Raw genomic sequence first — 21548 nt, 5'->3', positions numbered from 1 at the left:
CATGTCAGTCTGACTTTGAGTTGATTTCAGAGACATTGTGCGGGTTGCTGCACAGATGTCTATACAAAATTGCACCCCAAAGTCACCAAAAGTAGTACAGAAACTACTTTTGAAATACAGACAGTGCCATTGTCGGCAATAGCTGCCAATTTGGCATGCAATTTAACATGTCAAATCGTATCAATGTGAACCTAGGCTTAATGAGCAGGTCAAACATGCTTGTACTTTAAATAATGTATGTATGCTAAGATCTTCCTCCATGGCCATCCACATTATTCTCTCCATTTATTAAAGAAGCAGAAAAACAAGATTCTCCATTGTATAAAGCCATTTATTCAAAAATAAAACAACATTTAAAAGTATCAGATACAATTGCAAATACAAGCAGACATTCCAGCATGTAGGTGACACAGGTGCTATCAATTAGTCAATTAAGTCTTTATTTCATAACTTTTGTTCATCCTGTTTGATGCAAAATGTGTTGGCTTTCTTAAATTATTCCCGATTGTTCTGAATGAGACACCTTTTGCAGGTATAAAATCCCTTTTCCTCAAAAAGTTTTTTTTTCTGGGAATTTCCCTACCTAGTGTGTACCAACCTAGTAGTATAAGTGCAGGGGTTCTCCAATACTTGAAATGCATCTCAGATTGTGGCAACTTGAAGTGATCAAAAAAATTACACTGTTAAAATCTCAACCTTCAGTAAAAAACAGATGTATACTTTCTCTAATATGTTTGAGGAAAGTTTGATTTATATATTTTGATTTGTATAGATATAAGTTTGATTTATATATTTTCAATTAACTTACTATACGACCCCTTTCACACTGAAACAGTTTTCAGGCATTTTAGCGCTACTAATAGCCTCTGAAAAGTGCCTCCCATTGATTTGCATGAGTGCTTTCAAACTGGGGTGGTGTGCTTGCCGGATATTAGAAAAAGTCCTGCAAGCAGCATCTTTGGGGCGGTTTGGGAGTGCTATAAAAAAAAAACACTCCCAAAATGCCCCTGCCCATTGAAATGAAGGGGCAGCACCTCCACGTTGTCATGTGACCTTAAAAAAAAAAAAAGCCCACTAGTGCCCAAAAAATGCCGCAAAAACTACTGCCGCTTTAGCGGCGCTTCAATGTGAAACAGGTCTTAATGTCTTATTTTCTCTCTTTATGGCAAACTACAACTCTTCCTCTATAAAATCCCTTTGTTTTCACATTTTATCCTGATTTATTTTCAAGGCTAAATTTCATTGCATTTATGATTTCTCCCTTTCTTCAATATTAGTATAGAGGGAATTTACCTGTATAGTTGCAAAATATAGCATACTGCTCATTATAGGGTCTTCTCCGTTGGTTGGGTAGTGATCTCCTTACCTGGCAACCTAAAAATTGTCCATTTATTTATTTTATTTAGCCATATACAATTCATATTATTAATATATTATGCACAAAGGCTTGATTATTACTTAACAATCAAGAGTAAATCATGACCGCCCTAACAAATTCTGTGTATGCAGCAACAAGGGAACACTGCTTGGCACTTTTATCCCTACTGCCTCTCAAAACATTCCATTCATACCTCAATATGGTGTTGCTATTTAAAATTTGACAGTTTTTCTTGCAATTACCCATTCCAAATTTCCCATCATCACGCTCACAGTATGTGAGCATGGAGGGTGGGTCACGGCCCTGGGAAACATGTACCAGTGAAAAAAAAACTGCTTCTTGGATTTTCTCATCAAGGATTGGCAGTGAAAACACCCCCATTCATATATGGGTTAATTTACTTAAACTGGAGAGTGCAAAATCTGGTGCAGCTGTGCATGGTATCCAATCAGCTTCTAACTTCAGCTTGTTCTATTAAGCTTTGACATAAAAAAAACCTGGAAGCCGATTGCTTTCTATGCAGAGCTGCACTACATTTTGCACTTTCCAGTTTTAGTAAATCAATCCCATCATATCTCTATATTCAGGAAGAGTAGCAGAATGTGTTTTGAGGTGTAATCAAAAGTATGCCCATCCTGTGTATGAGAAATAACATGTTAAAATCACAACTTTGTAAAAATAAATTTATTTATACTATATGTATTAGGCCCCTTTCACACATGCGGACTGTATGTCCGTATTTCACCCATCTGTTTGCGGAGGAAATACGGAGATACATGCATTCCTATGGGATACTAAACTAAAGTTCATATTGCGTACAGAATTCGGACGCATGGCAATTCGTATTTCGGATCCTTCCAAACGTACAAATTTTGGGAAATTCGTACAAATTTGAGATTCGTACGAAACTAAACGCACATGTCTATCGGATAGCGGGTGTCTGCGGATGAACATCCGCACACACCAGATAGCGTCCGTCTCCGCTATGGTCCAATTCTGCAGATGGAGGAAAATCCTATTTTTCTACCTGTCTGCAGAGCGGATCGGATCAGCACGAACAGACGGTCCGTGTTCATTCGATCCCCCATAGAGGAGAGCGGAGAGCTGACAGGGCGGTCCCTGCACAGTGTGTAGGGACCGCCCTGTCATCCGCTGGCTCAGCGGGGATAAACGGAGTGATCCCAGCTGAGAAAGCAGATCATCATGGGGCGGATCATTACGGATCCGTCCCATGTGAAAGGGACCTAATATATTTTACTTCCAAAAAACTGCTGTGACAAAAATTAGATCGTAAAAATGCTCAATGCCATTTATGAATATTAAGCTGGATGCATAAATCCAGCATATTACTCTGAAGAAAAGTCACTGTATAAAACTGATCGTGTGAAACCACCTTATGAATTTCTGCTACTAATTTCCACCCCACATGCTAGTTTGTTGTACATGTATCTTTCCATGACTTGTAAGTTTCCATTTAAAACACACAATTTAATTACCAACTTATTATGTTCTTTTGGGTAATCTCAGTTAATCTTTTGCAAAAACACACTGATGATTGGAAACTGGACTGATAACAAATGTTCAGCTACAATATATTCACAGCAAATCATTATTTCACAGCATTAATTTCCCTTGTGTGGAGAGCTAGACTTTATTAAATCCTTTTTTTTTTTAAAGAAAATTTGAATAAAATCATAAGATCAATTATTATCCATTTGGAAAAACTTCCTATGCATGTGTCATTGCTCTCTGGGAAAAACCTAACCCACCTACGATACAACAATAGTTCAATAAAAGAAATTGCATTAAATATACAGAGGACTCTATCAGTTTCATTAAAATCATTAATGAAAAGTTTTGTTACACTTGATGTAACTGGAATTCATAATAGATATTAAAACTTGCTACTGCATGGACTAAGGCTGGATTCACACCTATGCAGTTTTAGTGCTTTTTGCATTTTGCAGTTTTACCATGGTTTTCTAAACACGATCTTTAGTGCAAATCTGCAAAATGCAAAAAGCACAAAAAATGCATAGGTGTGAATCCAGCCTAAGGTCTGGTTCCCGCCTATGCATTTTTTGTGCATTTTCATTTTTGCAGAAACACACTACAGTCCATTTAGATTGGTTTCCTATGGATGTAGTTCACATCTGTGCATTTTATGGAAAGAGACAGGTTTTTGGTTCCATAGGTTTTATTTGATTAAAACATGTGTATTGAAAATGCAAAATGCAACCTGCATAAGTATAAATCAGGCCTAAGGCTGGATTCACACCTATGCATTTTTAGTGCTTTTTGCATTTTGCAGATTTGTACTACAGAACATGTTCCAGAACATGTAGTGCAAATCTGCAAAATGCAAAAAGCACTAAAAATGCATAGGTGTGAATCCAGCCTTACTGCCCTATTCCCCTTTACCTTATCTCCACAATTTTTCCATAACTATCCTTCTGCATTTTGTTTTACCTTACCCCAATAAATGAACTGTTTAACCTGTACTTGCATTCTGCAGGGTTGAAGACATTCCGCAGCCATTTCAACACACACACGTTGCCCCTGCCTTCATGCTTCTCTTCCCTTCACTCAAATCAAAGACTTAATTAGCAACTTGAGATTTTTTTATCCAAAAGCCCATAAAGGACGATCTTATAACCAATATTTCAGCATTTTAAGGCATCTTTATATTTCAAACATTGTTGTTATGCTCGGAATACATTTTTTTAAATTGAGCTGATAACTTACACTTGGCCTGAGATTTAATATACATTTCTGATATCTTTCATTTTCTGAATGTACTAAAATGTAAAAAAAAAAAAAAAAATGTTATAGAAAAAAAATCATAGGGCTAAATATATTTCTTTTTAAGTTCTGGCTAGATCTTCAGAGGTGCAGGATGCATCATGGTCCAATTTGAATGCTTTCAGAATCAAAGTACTGCAAGTCAATGGGAAAATATGTCTTGAATGTTGTATACTAAGTTTGAGATAATATAAAGCAATGGAAAACATGAGAGATGCCAAAATCTGCATGAAGTTGTTCACTAGAGTACACACGGGGTGCATATTATGTGCCAGAAACACTTTTTCTGTACTTACTGTTGAAGCCAAGACTTTTTTTTGGGGGGGGGGGGGTAGCCCCTTTTATTAGGTCATCAAAACAAATAGTGATGGATAATCCAAAAATATTCCATATGTCATTGAAACAATAGTAGAAAGAAGATCCCAAAACATTAAGGCTGCTTTCACACTGGGGCGGGAGCGGCGTCGGCGGTAAAGCTCCGCTATTTTTAGCGGCGCTTTACCGTCGTTTTAGCGGCAGTCTGCGGGGGCTAGCGGGGTGGTTTTAACCCCCGCTAGCGGCCGAAAAAGGGTTAAACCTGCCCGCAAAGCGCCGCTGCAGCGGCGCTTTGCCGGCGGTATTGCCGCGGTGTCCCATTGATTTCAATGGGTAGGAGCGGTATAGGAGCGGTGAATACACCGCTCCTTCGCCGCTCCAAAGATGCGGCTAGCAGGACTTTTTTCACCGTCCTGCCAGCGCATCGCTCCAGTGTGAAAGCCCTCCGGCTTTCACACTGGAGGGAAAGGGGCCGGTTTTTTTCAGGCGCTACACAGGCGCTATTTTTAGCGCTGTAACGCCTGAATACCGCCCCAGTGTGAAAGCAGCCTAAGTAGAGAATCCTGCTTCTGTGACGGGTTTTGGAGGTGAGATTTTCTTAACATTTGGGGGATTTTTCCCTAATTGTTTCGGAGTTAGGATGTAAAGCTAATCTGTCCTTAGGCTGGATTCACACCTATGCAGTTTTAGTGCTTTTTGCATTTTGCAGATTTTCACTGGAGTCCTTTTAACACTGTTTCCTATGGAACGCGATCTGTAGTGCAAATCTGCAAAATGCACAAAAAATGCATATGTGTGAATCCAGCCTTGGGCTGGATTCACACATATGCAGTTTTAGTGCTTTTTTCATTTTCCAGGTTTGCACTGCAGTCCATTTACCATGGTTTCCTATGGAACACAGTCTGTAGAGAAAATCTGCAAATGCAAAAAGCACAAAAAATGTATAGGTGTGAATCCAGCCTTGGGCTGGATTCACACCTATGCAGTTCTAGGCTCTATTCACACTAGCGCGTTTTTTGATGCATTTTGCAGAAATGCAAGGACTTTTTTAACATGGGTTCTTATGGAACATGTTCACATCAATGCATTTTTGTGCCTCTGCGTTTTTGGTAAGGGTCAGGGACTTTTTTTCAAGCAAAATGCAGCGTTTTGCATGTAACAGAAGTCAATGGACCTGCATCAAAAATGCAAGTAACACGTTTTTACCGCATTTTGCCGCGATTTCAAGTTCATGGTTTCATTCATTCGTAGGAAACATCGTTCTTCCGGTAAGTATTCCAGCTGAACACAGTGTCCCCAATAATGTTATGACCTTGAAGCTCAGCCAAAATAAACAATTGGACCACACATCCAAACAATGTTTCATATTGTTAATTCTGCCCTCTGTGTGCTAATTCTTTTTTTTTTTTTCCATTCTCATATGGGAGAGAAGACTCGGCAAGTATGAGGACACCAGGGACACCACCCCTCCCAAAGAAGGCCAACTTCCAAAAGCAGAAACAGAGGAGCAGGAGGAGGAGGAGGAAGGAGAGATCGTGGAGGTTGGGCAAATTGTCACCACAACAGGTGAGTGTCGGAGAACACAGCTTCCGGTAAGCTCATCAATGTATGTCACCATATTTTTATTACATGGTGTGTTTTTTTTGCTTTGTTTTGTAGGTGATGTGGAAGAAGATTCCCGTTTTACCAGTGAAAGTGCCCAGATCCAGTTTGGGGAGATAATGGGGTGCTATCGGGATTTTGAAAATATCCTGAAAAACATCAATGATGTTAAAAATAAAATGAAGAACATCATTGATGTTTTGGGGAGAGTGTGAAACACCAAAAACTAGATAGGGTTTTATTTTTGCTATTTTAAAAACAAAATGTTGTATTTTCTCGAAATTACAAATTTGGAAGATGCACAGAGTGTGTAAACATGCACTATCTCCCTTTAATGGGGGATCAATGTACGTGTTTTGTGTAAAGTGTCTGAGATGAAGGGGTTGCAGCCCCAAAGCATGTACATTGATCCCCCATGATGGGAGATAGCACATGTTGACACACTGTGTGCATCTTCCAAATTTGCTTTTTTCAGGGGTGACACCCCATGTGATGAAGGCAAGATCAGCCCAGTTTGTACATACTAATGTCTGATATTGTCTTCACTTTTCAAAGTTGAACTTTGTAAGTTCCTGTGTTCTGTATTTTACGGTTTGATACATGCCTGTTTACCCAAAAACACCAAGTAAACCAAATTTTGATTAAACTCTGTTTTTGAAACACACAATTTCTTGGTTTGTTGTAAAAACCTTTTCGAAACGCACATGTGAATGTGCTTGGATTAAAACGTTTAATTATCAACAATGTGTGGCTTCCTTTTTCATTGCACCAAAAATGTATTTGGAGTACAATTTTAGTTTGTGCTGAGAAGGAGTGTAATTTACTAAAGGCAACTCCACTTTTCACTCCAAGTGCAGTTTCAGGTGTACTTTTGCAGTGCACTTGTAGTGCATAGTGGATGTACCTTTAGTAAAAAACACCCACAGTGAGGTGTAAATTTTGACAATCATGCCATTTTCCTGCCATGGTGCAGAAAATGAGCACGATTTTGGTCAGTAATGCACTACATACATTAGTTACAAAAACAAGGTGTGTGTGTGTAGCAGACCCACAACATAATAAAATTATCTGAAGAAGAAACTGTCCCCTCATCTCGCTTTGAACTTGGGTTTGCACTGTTGGAGAAAAAGGCACAACTTGAAAAAAACATTCCTGTGGCGTTGAAGGACACTGTGGAGTGAAACAAGAACAAAAATTAGTAATTTAACAAATCAACATTGCAAGCAGATTAGACACCAAAATTTTTGGTCAAAATTAGTCAAACATTTTGGGAACTGAGTATTTAAAGCCTAAAGTCTAATGTCCCCTTATGAGAGTCATCACCCCTCCCTCCCCCACCCCCCCATATCCCCCATCTGATGGGCCCTTGGCAAAAAATGAGGGGGGGTGTTTAGGACAGGTAACCCTCTACACTTGATTGAGAGCTGAATGGCTAAATAATGTGTGCTACTTTGGGAAGCCCCTCCTTAGTTACACTATTGGCAGCCCACCGGACATGTAAGAAGTGTCATAATAACAAAAAGAAAAAAATATGGAAGCACTTTTCGACATTATGCTATTACATATCCAGATAATTAATAGGTTAAAAAATCAAATAATAGCATTTGAAAGTATTGAGGCAGGCCCTTGCACTACATGCTGAGGTGAATTCATCCATAAATGTGATCTTCAAAAAGGTAGGTATAGTGTGTATTGGGTTTGGTAAAGTCAGCAGATAGAGAATTGCTATCAGCTGAGCATTGGTCATTTATAAACTATAGTATGTTCTTGCAAGTGAATAACACAGCCTTCTATTCCATCAGTAGACTTAATTTGTATTTTTGCAGCTAGGTTTCCATAGATCAAGATTTGTTTTCCTTTGCAGAGGCAAGCTATACATGCTCCAATGGATCATCAAATTGCCTAAATTGTATATAAACCTCCACAGTGAACATTTCTTATTTGCCCCCTTTGTTTTGATAAATATACCATTTAAAGCATCTTGTTACATCTGTTCAATAAGTTCAAAAGAACTTGTTAATTTTCCCAGAAATCTTATAAGATGGTAATTTCCTGGGCTCTCTGCCTATGCACAAGGATGGGGTTATGTATATATAAAAGGGGTGGGTAGATAAGAAGAGGTCTGCATTATTTTTTATCAATCAGAAATAAAGTAGGCAGGTAGCATGTGTTAAAGAACTCAAAGCTGTGTTCTTTAGAGATGGGCGAACGGTTCGGCCCGAGCATTAGTTCAGGATGAACTTTCCCTGTTCGGACATTCAAGAAACTACCGAACAAATGGGTCATTTGACAGTTTTTTCACCCCCCCCCCCAAACCAACCACAATGCATTGCGGCGCTGAACAGTGCATTGCAAGCCATGATTGGCTGAAGCAGCGAAAGCTTCAGCCAGTTAGGGCACAGAGCACTGTCATGATTACACACTGTCATTATGACTTTATCCAATTATGGCTCATTCCCGCCCCACATTATAAAAGTATTCTTTCAATGGCAGCCCTTTTTAGTGTGATTTTGATGTAGAGAGAGATAGAACAGGGCTATGTTCGGTGCTGTTAGTGTGCTACACTGTGCTATTTTGCTTCAATTGTCAGTGTAGAATATTAGTTTAGTGTCAGTCTAGGGATAGTGTGAGTGTAGTGAAGAGGACCATCATTCAGCTTTGCATAGTGTGCAGCTAGAGTAGGGACAGCTCAGATAGTTTCAGTGTAGTGTAGCGAGACCGTGTCAGTAATCTTTACATTAGTATATAACTAGAGTAGGGACAGCTAGTGTCAGTGTAGTGACGGTTGAACACTGTCTATTTGATTGCATTACTGACAGTTTAATGCCATTTACTTCTGGGTGCGTTACTGACAGTTTAACGCCATATAGTTCTGTCCGTCACTGTATGTTTGGCGCATTCTATTGCATTATATAGTGTATCCGTGTAGTGTGAGTACTCAAATTAAAGTGAACCAAACACCTCTTTATATTGATTAAAGTGCATCTACGTACAGATTTCAACTTATTATTTAAATTTGCTTATAAGCACCCCCCCCCCAATAATATCTGGGAGGACAAAAAGGAGAGGCAGATGTTCCCTTGGCACTGTAAGGGGGCCAGCAACAAATTTGTACACAGGCAAAGGTGGACAGTCCTCAGGCAGGGCAACAAGGAGGCCAACATCAAGAAAGAGAGAAAAGCCGCCCAATTACATCACATTCTGCAGATGTTATCTCCCAGCCCACTCCACAAAGCTCAGCTGTCTGGGCCTTTTTCAGCACATCTGCAGCAGATCACACTGTTGCTACCTGCAAACATCAGCTTTTTGGCAAAAGCAACCAAAAGCCACACAAAAGGGGCACAAATCTGTCCCTCCTCCTCCTTACCCACTTCAGTCTTCCCCTGCTATACCGAGTCATTACCTTTCAGCAGCCTCCACTGACAGGGATAAAGGTATAGCACAGGGTGTGCCAGGTCCTAGAAGCACATCTGCCAGCAGCACATCACCAGCTGTAGACTGTAGCCGGAAAATTTCTCTGCCCCATATGCTGCAGTGGAATAAAAATACAGTTCATGCCACCCACATGCCCAGCTTCTAAATGCAAGCTTGTCAAAGCCGTTGGCTCTCTAACTTCTGCCTTTCAGCCTGGTGGATTCTGCCCCCTTACGTGAATTTGCACAATGTGCTCTACCACAATGGCAGGTTCCCAGTTGCTACTAATTTTCATGTAAGGCCATTCCATCTCTATACCATCACATGGAAGGGAATGTTGTGGCGTCGTTGGGCAAGGCAGTCAGCCATGAAATCCACCTTACTGCTGACACGTGGTCGAGAAAGCATGGACGGATCAATATATTTTGTTCATAGCACACTGGGTAATGTTGCTTGCAGCTCAAAAGGATGCAGGGCTCGGTGCTGCAGCTTGTTGTGCCCCCAAGTCTCCATACAGCTGGTAGAGATGATGCCAGACCTGTGAGCTCTACCCCCTCCTCCTCAGCCACCTCCATGCCCTCCTCTGAAGATTGTCCTATGAACATCAGGTATCCCCTAAATGTTCAAAGGGCTATTCCCAGAGTCAGGCTAAAAGGTACCATGCAGTGCTTTAGATGTTGTGTTTAGGGGACGGGAACCACACCAGAGCAGAGATTCTTGCTGCTCTGCAGGGACAGGCCCAGAGGTGGTTCACACCCCGCCAGCTGGAGCCAGAAATGGTGGTGTGCGATTATGGCTCCTTTCCGCCCTTAGACAGAGAAAGTTGACACATGGGCCATGCCTGACACATGTCCTCTATTTGGTGGTGCAGCGTTTCCTAAATATGTACCCAGGGTTGTAAGATGTGCTAAAGCTGGCCAGAAGAGTCTGTAGCCATTTCAGGCGGTCATACACAGCCAGTGCTCGTTTAGCTGAAATTCAGTGGGAAATCCACCTGCCCATAAACCGCCTGATTTGTGATATGCCCACCAGATGGAATTTGACTTTGTCAATGCTGCAGTAGCTATACATGCTGCAGAGGGCCGTCAAGGAGTATCTGTGCAAATATTGCACAATGACAAGCTCAGGCTGCTTCTGCTTTTTTTTTTCCCCACGCCAATGGCTGATTATTAAGGATGCATGCACTGAATTGTCACCATTTGAGAAGGCCACAAGGATGTTGAGCCATGACAGCTCATGCATTAGTGACACAATCCCTGTTGTGTTCCTGCTGGAAGCATATGAGTGGCATTATGGACAGGGCACAAGCAGAGCAGCAGGAGGAAGAGGATTTTATGAAACATTTTTCCTGATTCCAGTAGGTTACAGTGTCATGGAAAACTTAGTTTTGAGTCTTCAGTTGGTCAAGAGAGGAGTGCTGGAGAAGGTGTCTGCCTAAGTAGGGCATTTTTTTAGTCCTTGCCGCTGTCACGAACTTGGTAGGAGGCCCAGATGATTGAAGGGCTCCTCTTGTTGCTGAGCACAGCACAATCCTGAAGATGACACTGGGATGTGGTGCCCACAGAAGCACGGGTTGCCTGGTAGGTGAAGCTGATTGCTGAGAACTTGGTAGAACAAGCAAAATCACCGGAGGCAGGCATGCTAGGAGGTTCAGCGGATGGAACCAGTGTAAAGTCCGGGTAGCAGAGTCAGAAGCCAGGCCAGGGGTCAAACGCGTTAAGACAGTCCAAGATCAGAGGGCAGCTAAGACTTAGCACAGGAGACAAGACAGGACAGGATTAAACATAGTCAATTAGCCAGGCCGGGGTCAGGTGCAGGAAGCAAGCAGGAGGAAGTCAGGTACAAGCCAGAAGGTCAAGCCAGGGAATCAGAAGAAGCAGGTCAAACAAGCCGGGTTGGTACACAGGTAAGCAGGAGACAAAAAGACACAGGAACGCAGGGAAAGCTAACGATAATCCAGTGATTTGCCCCTATAAGCAGATTGTTTAAATAGACAGTGGTGCCCACATCACGTTGTGCGCACGCCGCTGTGCACATGTGTTCGTCTACTCACGGCGCTGTTGCACACACGCATTCGCCTGATCGCAGCACCAGGTGTCAGAATATTTGAGACATTGCGCATCCGTGTGCACGGATGTGCATCAGCGTGTCCTTGTCTATGCTGGTTCACCAATCTTGTGGTATTGCACATAGGGGTGCACCTATTTCCCTGACAGCCGCCCAGGGCTGTCAGCTTCCACATCCCATAGGCAGTGTCTGCATCACATGGTCTACGATTACCTCAGGGCCAAAACAGCGATGGAGAGCTTGCCAGCTGACAATCCACTGACTTACTGGGTCTTGAGAATAGACCACTGGCCGGTACTTGCCCAGTATGCTATTGAGTTGTTGGGCTGCCCTGCTTCCAGTGTGCTTTCAGAATGGACATTCAGTGCTGGAGGTTTCATTACTGATCATAGAGCGCATCTGTCCACAGACTCTGTGGACCGTTTTCACTTTTATAAAAATGAATCAGCCCTGGATTATCAGCTATGAAGCCCATGATGCTGATGTCACTGATTGAGTCTTTTTGGGATGTGGAGTCTCTGCAGGACTTTGAGGCTTCCTAGCTCTGAGGGCGTTCAATCATTTCATCTGGAAAAATGTTTTCGATATAGGCTTTATGGCACAATTAACACCCAAAGACCAATTTTTCAGCACCTGTTTGACGGGTGCATTTCATTGCAGTTCAATTCTTGCTTTCATCAAGAGTACCTCTATAGGGTTATGGTGGGAAGGGCCACTGACACCCAAAGACCAAATTTTACGCACCCGTTATGGCTAAATAAAGTCAAAGTGACATCAGAATGTATCCAAAAATTACAGAAACCATTAACCAGACTGAGAGAGAAGTACAGTAAAATCACACTTGTTCATTAATAAAAATAAAAAGGTAAATAGAGTAAGCGTAGTCAAAAAATAGCCAGAGTCCAGTAACCAGATCGGGTAGTCAGCCAAGCCAAAGTTCAGTAACCAGATCGGATAATCAGCCAGGCCAGAAGTCGGGAATCCAAGAAGAGGAACAGCAAGCAGGATAAGGAGCCAGAATGGATCTTATCAAAGCCAGTCTTTAAAAAGGAACGCAGGAGTTGGTTTCTTGTGATGTGGCGAAGGCAGGAATGAAGTGTCCTGGAGATCTTTAAGTAGCCGGAACTGACGAGCTGATCCACAACAGCTGATTAACTGTGGACAGAGATGAGAGCCTGCCATTTCGCTGACAGCTGAGCGGCCAATTCAGAGAAGGAAGGGCTGAGCCAGCCCTGAAAAAAAATCTCTAATCTTGTTCACAATGCACTACATTGTGGCCTCATCATACACACTAGCTCCCTAGCTGTTGCTGAGCAAAATAAAGGAAGCTTGTAGGGAAAATTTCATTTTTTTGGCTTTATAAACGTAATTTATGCTGCAGCAGATTCTAGACATGGTACAGATCTGACAATTTATAGGTAGACTGATGCCGTGTACACACAACCAGACTTGCAGGCAGACTAGGTCCGGCGGAAACATTCAGTCGGATGGTCCGATCATGTGTGGGATAGTCCGATCGTTTTTATTTAAAAAAATACGACGGACCTACAAATAGAACATATTTCAAATCTGTCTGATGGACTCAATTCCTATCAGGAAAACCGTTCATCTGTATGCTGGTCCAACTGACCAAATACGATTCAAGGTCAGCTACTGGCTATTGAACTTCCTTTTCTAGTCCAGCCATACGTCATCACTTTCAAAACGAACGGACTTTCATCTGTTCGTGCTTGGTCAAGTCCGTTTGTTCGGAAATCCATCATAACTCCGTTGAAAGTCCATCGGGAAGAACGTCAGACCTTTTCCGCCAGAAAGTCTGGTCGTGTGTACGTGGCATAAGGGGCACTTTTGATTGTAAGCTCTACGAGCAGGGCCCTCCTGTACCTTTTGTATTGTACTGTAATTGCATTGTCCCCCCTATACATTGTAAAATGCTTCGTAAACTGTTGGCGCTATATAAATCGTGAATAATAATAAGAATAATTTTTGACATTTGGGTCCCATTGACTTTAATGAAGTTCCTTATTCGGGTCCAAACTTTTGCGGTATTCGGAAGTTCTGGTGCAAAACTAACAGGGGTCCATTCAATCCCATCCCTGGTGTACTTATGTCAGGCAGGAATGTAGGAGTATACTACATGTCAACTGTTACTTTTTTGTGCTTGCAACATATTTGTAGTGATAAAACATGAGAAAATATGCATGTACCTTTCCCACTTCTTTCAGTAACAGGCTATGTACTGTAGTAATGATATATGAATTCTAGACCATTGACATGACAGCAAAAACTTGGTTTCAGTGCACTGATAAGGAGGATGCCTATAATCACACTTTTTGTATCAATAATAACAAATGAAGAAGCACTGTTATAGCACACTGCATGTGATCAGAACGAAATCACTGAATACAATTATCCTATTCTTATATGAGATGATCTGTGCTGCATTGATACACATCAGAAAAGTAAATTGATAAATAGGTTTGTCATTTCCAGTTTGGTTAAATAAAAATATACTGTATCAAAAAAAATCTGTTTGTAAACAACTAAAAATATTGTATTCACTGTCTTCAGCTTTCTGACTCCCAAGAACACCAAGAATGGCTGTGTTCAATAATTGATTTGTTTTCTTTCTTTTTTTCCCTCCTTAGCCCTGGCTCTAGACCAGGACATTGGTTGGATTCCCCCGAGGTGACTGGAGGCAATCCACAGAACGTCAACAGTCATGTTCCATTAAAAATCCACTTTTTCTAAAATAGACAAGCTAGAGTTTGTTATACAAAATTCCGTTTGAAAGCACACTGTTGCTTTACTCTTCTTTAGCACAGTGACATGATAGTACATTTGCAAAAAATTCTGGATGGGATAACCTAACAAAAATCTTCTATATTACTTCTTCTGGATATTGTCCAGCACCCTATTCCTATCTCTATATGCCCTTCCGTGGGATATTCCTTTATTTTACTTTAACATCTTGAGGAAAGAATTCCAACACATAATGTACGCTGAATTTTTACTCATGTCATTGAAATAAAGTTCTTGTAAACCCTAACCATTATTTGTTTTAATTGTTTTGTTTATTTTGCTCAATATGTGTTAAAAATACCTAAAATCCACAAAAGAGATTAGAAACTTTACTACTATAAACTCATTTAGTTTTAAAAGTGGGATCTGCATTTTCTTGAATGTGTTCTCTCCATGCTGATGGACTATTTTGGGTGCAGCTGCCTGTAAAGGGGTCTTTATACTTAGCCATCATTCCAGATGATGACTCGTGCTCCCCTACTATTGTAAGGTGAATTTTTCTGTTATTACCTGCCTAATAACTCTTTAATCACTTCAGCCCCAAAAGGTTTTACCCCCTTCCTGACCAGAGCACTTTTTACTATTTGGTACTGCGCTGTTTTAACTGATAATTGCGCGGTCATGCAATGTTATACTCAAACAAAATTTCAGTCCTTTTTTTTCCAACAAATTACGCTTTCCTTTGGTGTTATTTGATCACTTCTGTAGTTTTTTTTGTTACACTATAAACGTAAAAAAAAATGAATTTTGAAAAAAAATATTTTCTACTTTTTGTTATTAGAAAATCCAATAAACTCAATATTAGTCATACATTTAGGCCAACATTTATTCTGCCACATGCCTTTGGTAAAAAAAATGTCAATATGCGTATATTTATTGGTTTGTGCAAAAGTTATAGCGTCTACAAACTAGGGTACATTTGTTCTGGAATTTATGCAGTTTTTAGTTTATGACTGCCTATCTCATTTCTTGAGGTGCTAAAATGGCAGGGCAATACAACTCCCTCCCCCCCAAATGACCCTATTTTGAAAGTAAACACCCCAAGCAAATTGCTGAGAGGCATGTTGAGCCCATTGAATATGTTAATTACACAAAGTTGTCACTAAATGATATTTTGCTCACACATGCCATGGTTATATGTGGAATTGCACCCCAAAATACATTATTCTGCTTCTCATGAGTATGGGTACCACACGTGTAAGACTTTTTGGGAGCCCAGCCGCGTACAGGACCCCGAAAACCAAGCACAGCATTCAGGATTTCTAAGGGAGTACATTTTTGATTTCACTCCTCACTACCTATCACATTTTTGAAGGCCATAAAATGGCAAAATAGCACAACCCCCCCCCCCCCCCCATTTTGTAAAGTAAACACCCCAAGCAATTTGCTGAGAGGCATGTTGCGTCCATGGAATATTTTATATTTTGCCTCAAGTTGTGGGAAAATTGTAAACTTTTTTTTTCACAAAGTTGTCACTAAATGATATATTTTTCAAACATGGCATATTTATATGTGGAGTTACACCCCAAAATACATTCTGCTGCTTCTCCTGAGTATGGGTATACCACATGTGTGGGACTTTTTGGCAGTCTAACCGCATACAGGACCCTGAAAACCGATCACCGCCTTCAGGCTTTCTAAGGGCGTAAATTTTTTATTACACTCCTCACTGCCTGTCACAGTTCGTCAGAGGCCATGAAATGCCCAGATAGCACAACCCCCCCAAATGACCCCATTTTTGAAAGTAGACACCCCAAGCTATTTGCTGAGAGGCATGTTGAGTATTTTGCAGATCTCTCTTTTTGTCACAAAATTTTGACGTTTTTTTTTTCCTTTCTTCATTTTCAAAAACAAATGAGAGCTGCAAAATACTCACCATGCCTCTTATCAAATACCTTGGGGTGTCTACTTTCCAATGAGGTCATTTGGGGGGGGGGGTTGTGCTATCTGGACATTTCAGAGCCTCCGTAACTGTGATAGTTAGTGAGGAGTAAAATCACAATTTTACAGCTCTAGAAAGCCTGGAGGCAGCGATTGGTTTTCGGAGTCCTGTACAGGTCTAGGCTCCCAAAAAGTCTTCACATGTGGTATCCCCATACCTAGAAGCAGCAGAATGTATTTTGAGGCGTAATTGCACATATGCCCATGGCATGTTTGAGCAATATATAATTTAGTGACAACTGTCATTTTCATGAAACTTGTGGTAAAATATAAAATATTCCATGGACTTAACATGCCTATCAGCAAATAGCTTGGGGTGTCTACTTTCCATTTGGGGTGTCATTTGGGGTTTTTTGAACTGTCCTGGCATTTTATGCACAATATTAAAAGCTTATGTCACACATCACCCACTCTTCTAACCATCTGAAGAGAAAGCCCTTTCTGCCACTTTTTGTTTACATTAAAAATATTTTTTTATTTTTTGTTAGAAAATTACTTTGAACCCCCAAACAATATATATTTTTTTTAAAGCAAAGGCCCTACAGATTAAAATGGTGGGTGTTGCAGTATTTGAGCAGCAATTTTTCAAAAGCATTTTTTTTGGAAAAAAAAAACACTTTTTATAATTTTAATGCAGTAAAACACACTATATTGGCCAAATGTTTGATGCAAAAAAAGATGATCTTATGCCGAGTAAATGGATACCAAACATGACATGCTTTAAAATTGCGCACAAACATGCAGTGGTGACAAACTGCACACATTTTTACAGGTTACCATTTTAGAGTTACAGAGGAGGTCTACTGCTAAAATGACTGCCCTCGATCTGACCTTCTTGGTGATACGTCACATGCATGGTGAAATTGCTGTTTACATATGACAGCAGACCGACGCTTGCATGTGAGCACGAGGGGCCAGGGGTGATTTTTTTATTATTATTTATTTTGCTTTATTATTTTATTTTTAAACTGTTCCTTTAATTTTTTTGATTTTTTTTTTTTTTTTTGCATTCTTATTGTTATCTCAGGGAATGTAAATATCCCCTATAATAGCAATAGTTTGTGACAGGTGCTTTAAAAAAAATGGGGTCTATTAGACCCTAGATCTCTCTGCCTTCAAAGTATCTGACCACACCAAGATCAGTGTGATAAAATGCTTTCCAAATTTCCCAATGACGCTGTTTATATCTGGTGAAACCTAACTCATGAAATGCTTGTAGCCTCTGTTTTTTAGGCCATAGAGATGATTGGAGCCATTCTAGTCTCCGATCAGCTCTATTTTCAGCTGACGGAACCACCGGCTGCATTCCCTGGTTCCCTGTTGGGAGAGGAGAGCCCGAGAAAACCATGGAAGACGGTGGGAGAGGGGAGACTTGTAATAGCAGTCTAGAAGCAAATTAGCCACTAGGATTGCTTTTACATGAAAGCCAACTGCTGGCTGAAAAGAATTATACCAAGATGATACCTAAACCGGCAGGCATCATTCTGGTATAACCACTCAAATTACAGCAACATACCAGTACGTTTTTGGACATATAATTAAATGTTCTTTTTTTCATGCAGACTGTGGGCTGAACGAAAGAAAGAGATTGATCGGTGGGTATGTCCACCATTAGAATACTGCCTTTCATCCACTCACTTCTAATGATGGGCATACGTGCACAATTTTTTTTTAACTGTGGTGCTGAAATCACCTCCTACAGTGCTGGAGTCACAGATTTTCTTATCGTGAGAGCAAGCGCTGTTGCTGTCAAGATAAATAAATCAGTGCTGCAGCTGAATGGCGTACCTGAAAAGCAAACACTGGTAACAATAAAAAATTTACTCAATAAAACAACTTGATTTTTTAACACAATCTGTACCTGAAAAAATATATTTTTTTACTGTAGTGGTGAAATCACCTCCTGCAGCGCTAGAGTCATGGCTTCACATCATGGGACCAAACGCTGTTGCTGTCAGAATAAATAAACCTTGCTGCAGCTGAATGGCGCACCTGATAAGCAAATTGATGGTTAACAATAAAACAAAGTAACATTACAGTATAACAGTAAGACATACCATACCTGTAAAGCAAATACAATAAAACATAGTAAAAATAAAACATTACAGTTCTAAAATACAGTAACAATAGTGAGAGAACAATAAATATAGAACAGTGATGGAGAACCTTGGCACCCCAGATGTTTTGGAATTACATTTCCCATGATGCTCAACTACATTTCAAAGGGCATGAACATAATGGGAAATGTAGTTCCAAAACATCTGGGATGCCAAGGTTTGCCATCACTGATATAGAACAATAGAGAGTGAACATTAGAGAGAGAACAATAGAGAGAGAAGAAAAATAAAACCACAACTATTTTTGACTTTTTTATTTTTTTTGTCTTTTTGTGTTTTTTTTTTTGCACTTTTATATAAACTGTAAATATTCTAGATTAGGGTCTCTCAAAATGTGATGGCCATCTCATCTTTCGAGACCCTGTGTAAGTATGCTCTAGGACAATGCTGTACCCTATGCTAATACTCCACTAGTGTGGTAGTGTTTGAAACATTCACCAATGCAAAGCCCAGGTTGGTCAGGACAGGAGGGACAATAAAACCCTTTCTGAATAAGGGCAACGCCAAGTCCCACAAAATCTTACAAGCGCTCCCTATGTAGCCTGGGCAGTTCTCCGGCTCTACGTAACTATCTCTTCCCTTATAAACCATAAAACTATATGTATAGCCTGTTGCCCTGTCGCAGAGCTTATAAATCTTGACCCCATATTTGGCATGCTTGCTGGAAAGATACTGTTTGAATGACAAGCGGCCAGAAAATGTAATCAGTGACTCATCAATGCAGACAACTTGATTGGGAGTAAACAAGGCTGCAAACTGCTGGTTGAAGTGGTTTACGAGGGGCCAAATTTTGTAGAGAGGATTTTATTCACCCTGAGGACGAGTTCATTGTCATTGATTTGCATGAATTGCAAGATCTGCTTGTATCGTGTCCTGGTCATGCAAGCAGAGAACATGGGCATATGGTGAATTGGGTCAGTGGACCAATATGACCGCAACTTACTCCTTTTAGTTATGCCCATGAGGGGGGATAGGCCCAGGAAGTTCTTAAATTCGGTGACCATAATAGGTTTCCAATCTCTGGCAAGGGTCAACTGAGGATTAGCGGTGATGAATTGACCAGCATACTAATTTCTTTGGTCCACAATAGATCTATAGAGATCTTCCATGAAAAACAGTGAATAAAAATCAAGTGACGTAAAATCAACTGTTTCCACCTGTCTTTTTGGTGGCTGTGGACACTAGTTGTGCTAGCCACCTCAGCAGCTTGAACTGCACTTATGAGACTCACCATGTCACCAAGTGTTCCTGCAGTGCTGGATGTACGACCAGGATATACTAGGCCACTGGTGCTTGCCAGTTCACCAGAAAGAGGAGCTACACTAGTACTGGATCTCTGCTCCATGTGAGAGCCATGCGATTCTTGCACCTCAATAACAGCAGAAGAACGGGGTCAGGTACGCCTGACCTTGACAGGGAACACTAGTCTTTTATCAGAGCTATCTGTTAGGGTGCCGCTGCTGTCGTTCGTAATTTGAGCCTGAACATGACAGACTGGTGACCTCCTCTTCACTCTCATCAGAGTGCTCCCCCTCCAGCCACCGATCCACGATCAGGCACTTCCGGCGTCTAGCCAGAGACTGGAACAAAGCTGTAAATGGCTTTGTTCCAGTCTCCTGAATGTAACAATGTCACTTCTGGATTTTAAAAAATATACAGTATTCAGAAGCACAGTTTTCAGCAATTCAGCAGTCTTTTAGACACCCGATCCCTCCATAAAGAGTACCTGCCACCACCTATTACTATCACAAGGGATGTTTACATTTCTTGTGACAGCAATAAAAGTGATCACATTTTAAAACACAATTTAATAATATAAAAATAAATGAAATAAATAAGAAACCTTTTATTTTTAAAGCGCACCATCCTCACGAGCTTAAGCAGCAAACAAAACACAAGTTGCGCCCGCATATGTAAACAGTGTTTAAATCACACATGTGAGGTATTGCCACGATCGTCAGAGCGAGAGAAATAATTCTAGCACTAGACCTCCTTTGCAACTCTAACCTGGTAACCGTAAAAAAATTTTTAAAGCATCGCCTATGGAGATTTTTAGGTAGTGTAGCTTGTCGCCAATCTATGAGTGCATGTAATTATAAAGCCTGATATGTTTTGTATCTATTTACTCGGAGTAACATCATCTTTCACATTTTACAAAAAAATTTTTATTACTGTATATATATATATATATATATATATATATATATATATATATATTTATATTTAGCAGGGATTCTAAAGTTTGGGGTTCTAAGTAATTTTCTAGCAAAAAATGTGGATTTTAACTTGTAAACACCAAATGTCAGAAATAGGCTTAGGCATGAAAGGGTTTTAATGTTTTGTAAGTGACAGTGATTGATTGATATTACACTTGGATGGGCTGGGCTTGGCAGAGGGGCTACACGCAGGTGCTACCAGTTATCTGGGCTGATCCTGCTAATGCTGCGATTTTGCGAACCCTAAACCATTGGGGACGCTAAAATAGTTCTGATCGGATCAAATATATTGATCCTTTCAGACACTATACCACTAAGGGAGGTGTATGGTGCATGTGTAGGTGTTAGCGCTACTGGCCCTAATCTGATGCTGTCTGGGGTGACACAGACCCTAACTGATGATAAAACCTAACTGATAGCACCCACTGGGTGACCAGGTGGTTAAACCTTTTATCAGTGTAAAAACCATGAAATCAGACCTAAACAGAAGTACAGTTAAATCACACTTGTTTAATAATAATAATAGTAAGAACAAGCGTAGTCAAAACATAGCCAAAGTTCAGTAACCAGAACAGATAGTCAGCCAAGCCAGATGTCAGGGATCAATGTAGTGGAACAGCAAGCAGGATCTGGAGCCAGAAGGGATGTCAGCAAAGCAAGTCTTTACACAGGAACGCAGGAGATCATGTCTGAGATGTTGACCAAGGCAAAGACAGAGATCCACTTGGCTGAACAGCTTAAGTAGGCAGGACTGATAAGCAGGATATCATCAACATCTGAGTAACTGTGGAGCTGGCAATTAGCCGACAGCTGAGCGGCCAGCTCTGAGAAGGAAGGGCTGACCAGCCCTGACAGTACCCCCTCCTCTACTACCCCTTCCCCTCAGAGGACCAT

Source organism: Lithobates pipiens, unplaced genomic scaffold (assembly GCF_037356315.1).
Source record: "Lithobates pipiens isolate NorthernLeopardFrog02 unplaced genomic scaffold, aLitPip1_a1.2 Scaffold_27, whole genome shotgun sequence".
In the NCBI taxonomy this organism is placed as follows: Eukaryota; Metazoa; Chordata; class Amphibia; order Anura; family Ranidae; genus Lithobates; species Lithobates pipiens.
This window is presented reverse-complemented; position numbering follows the sequence as displayed.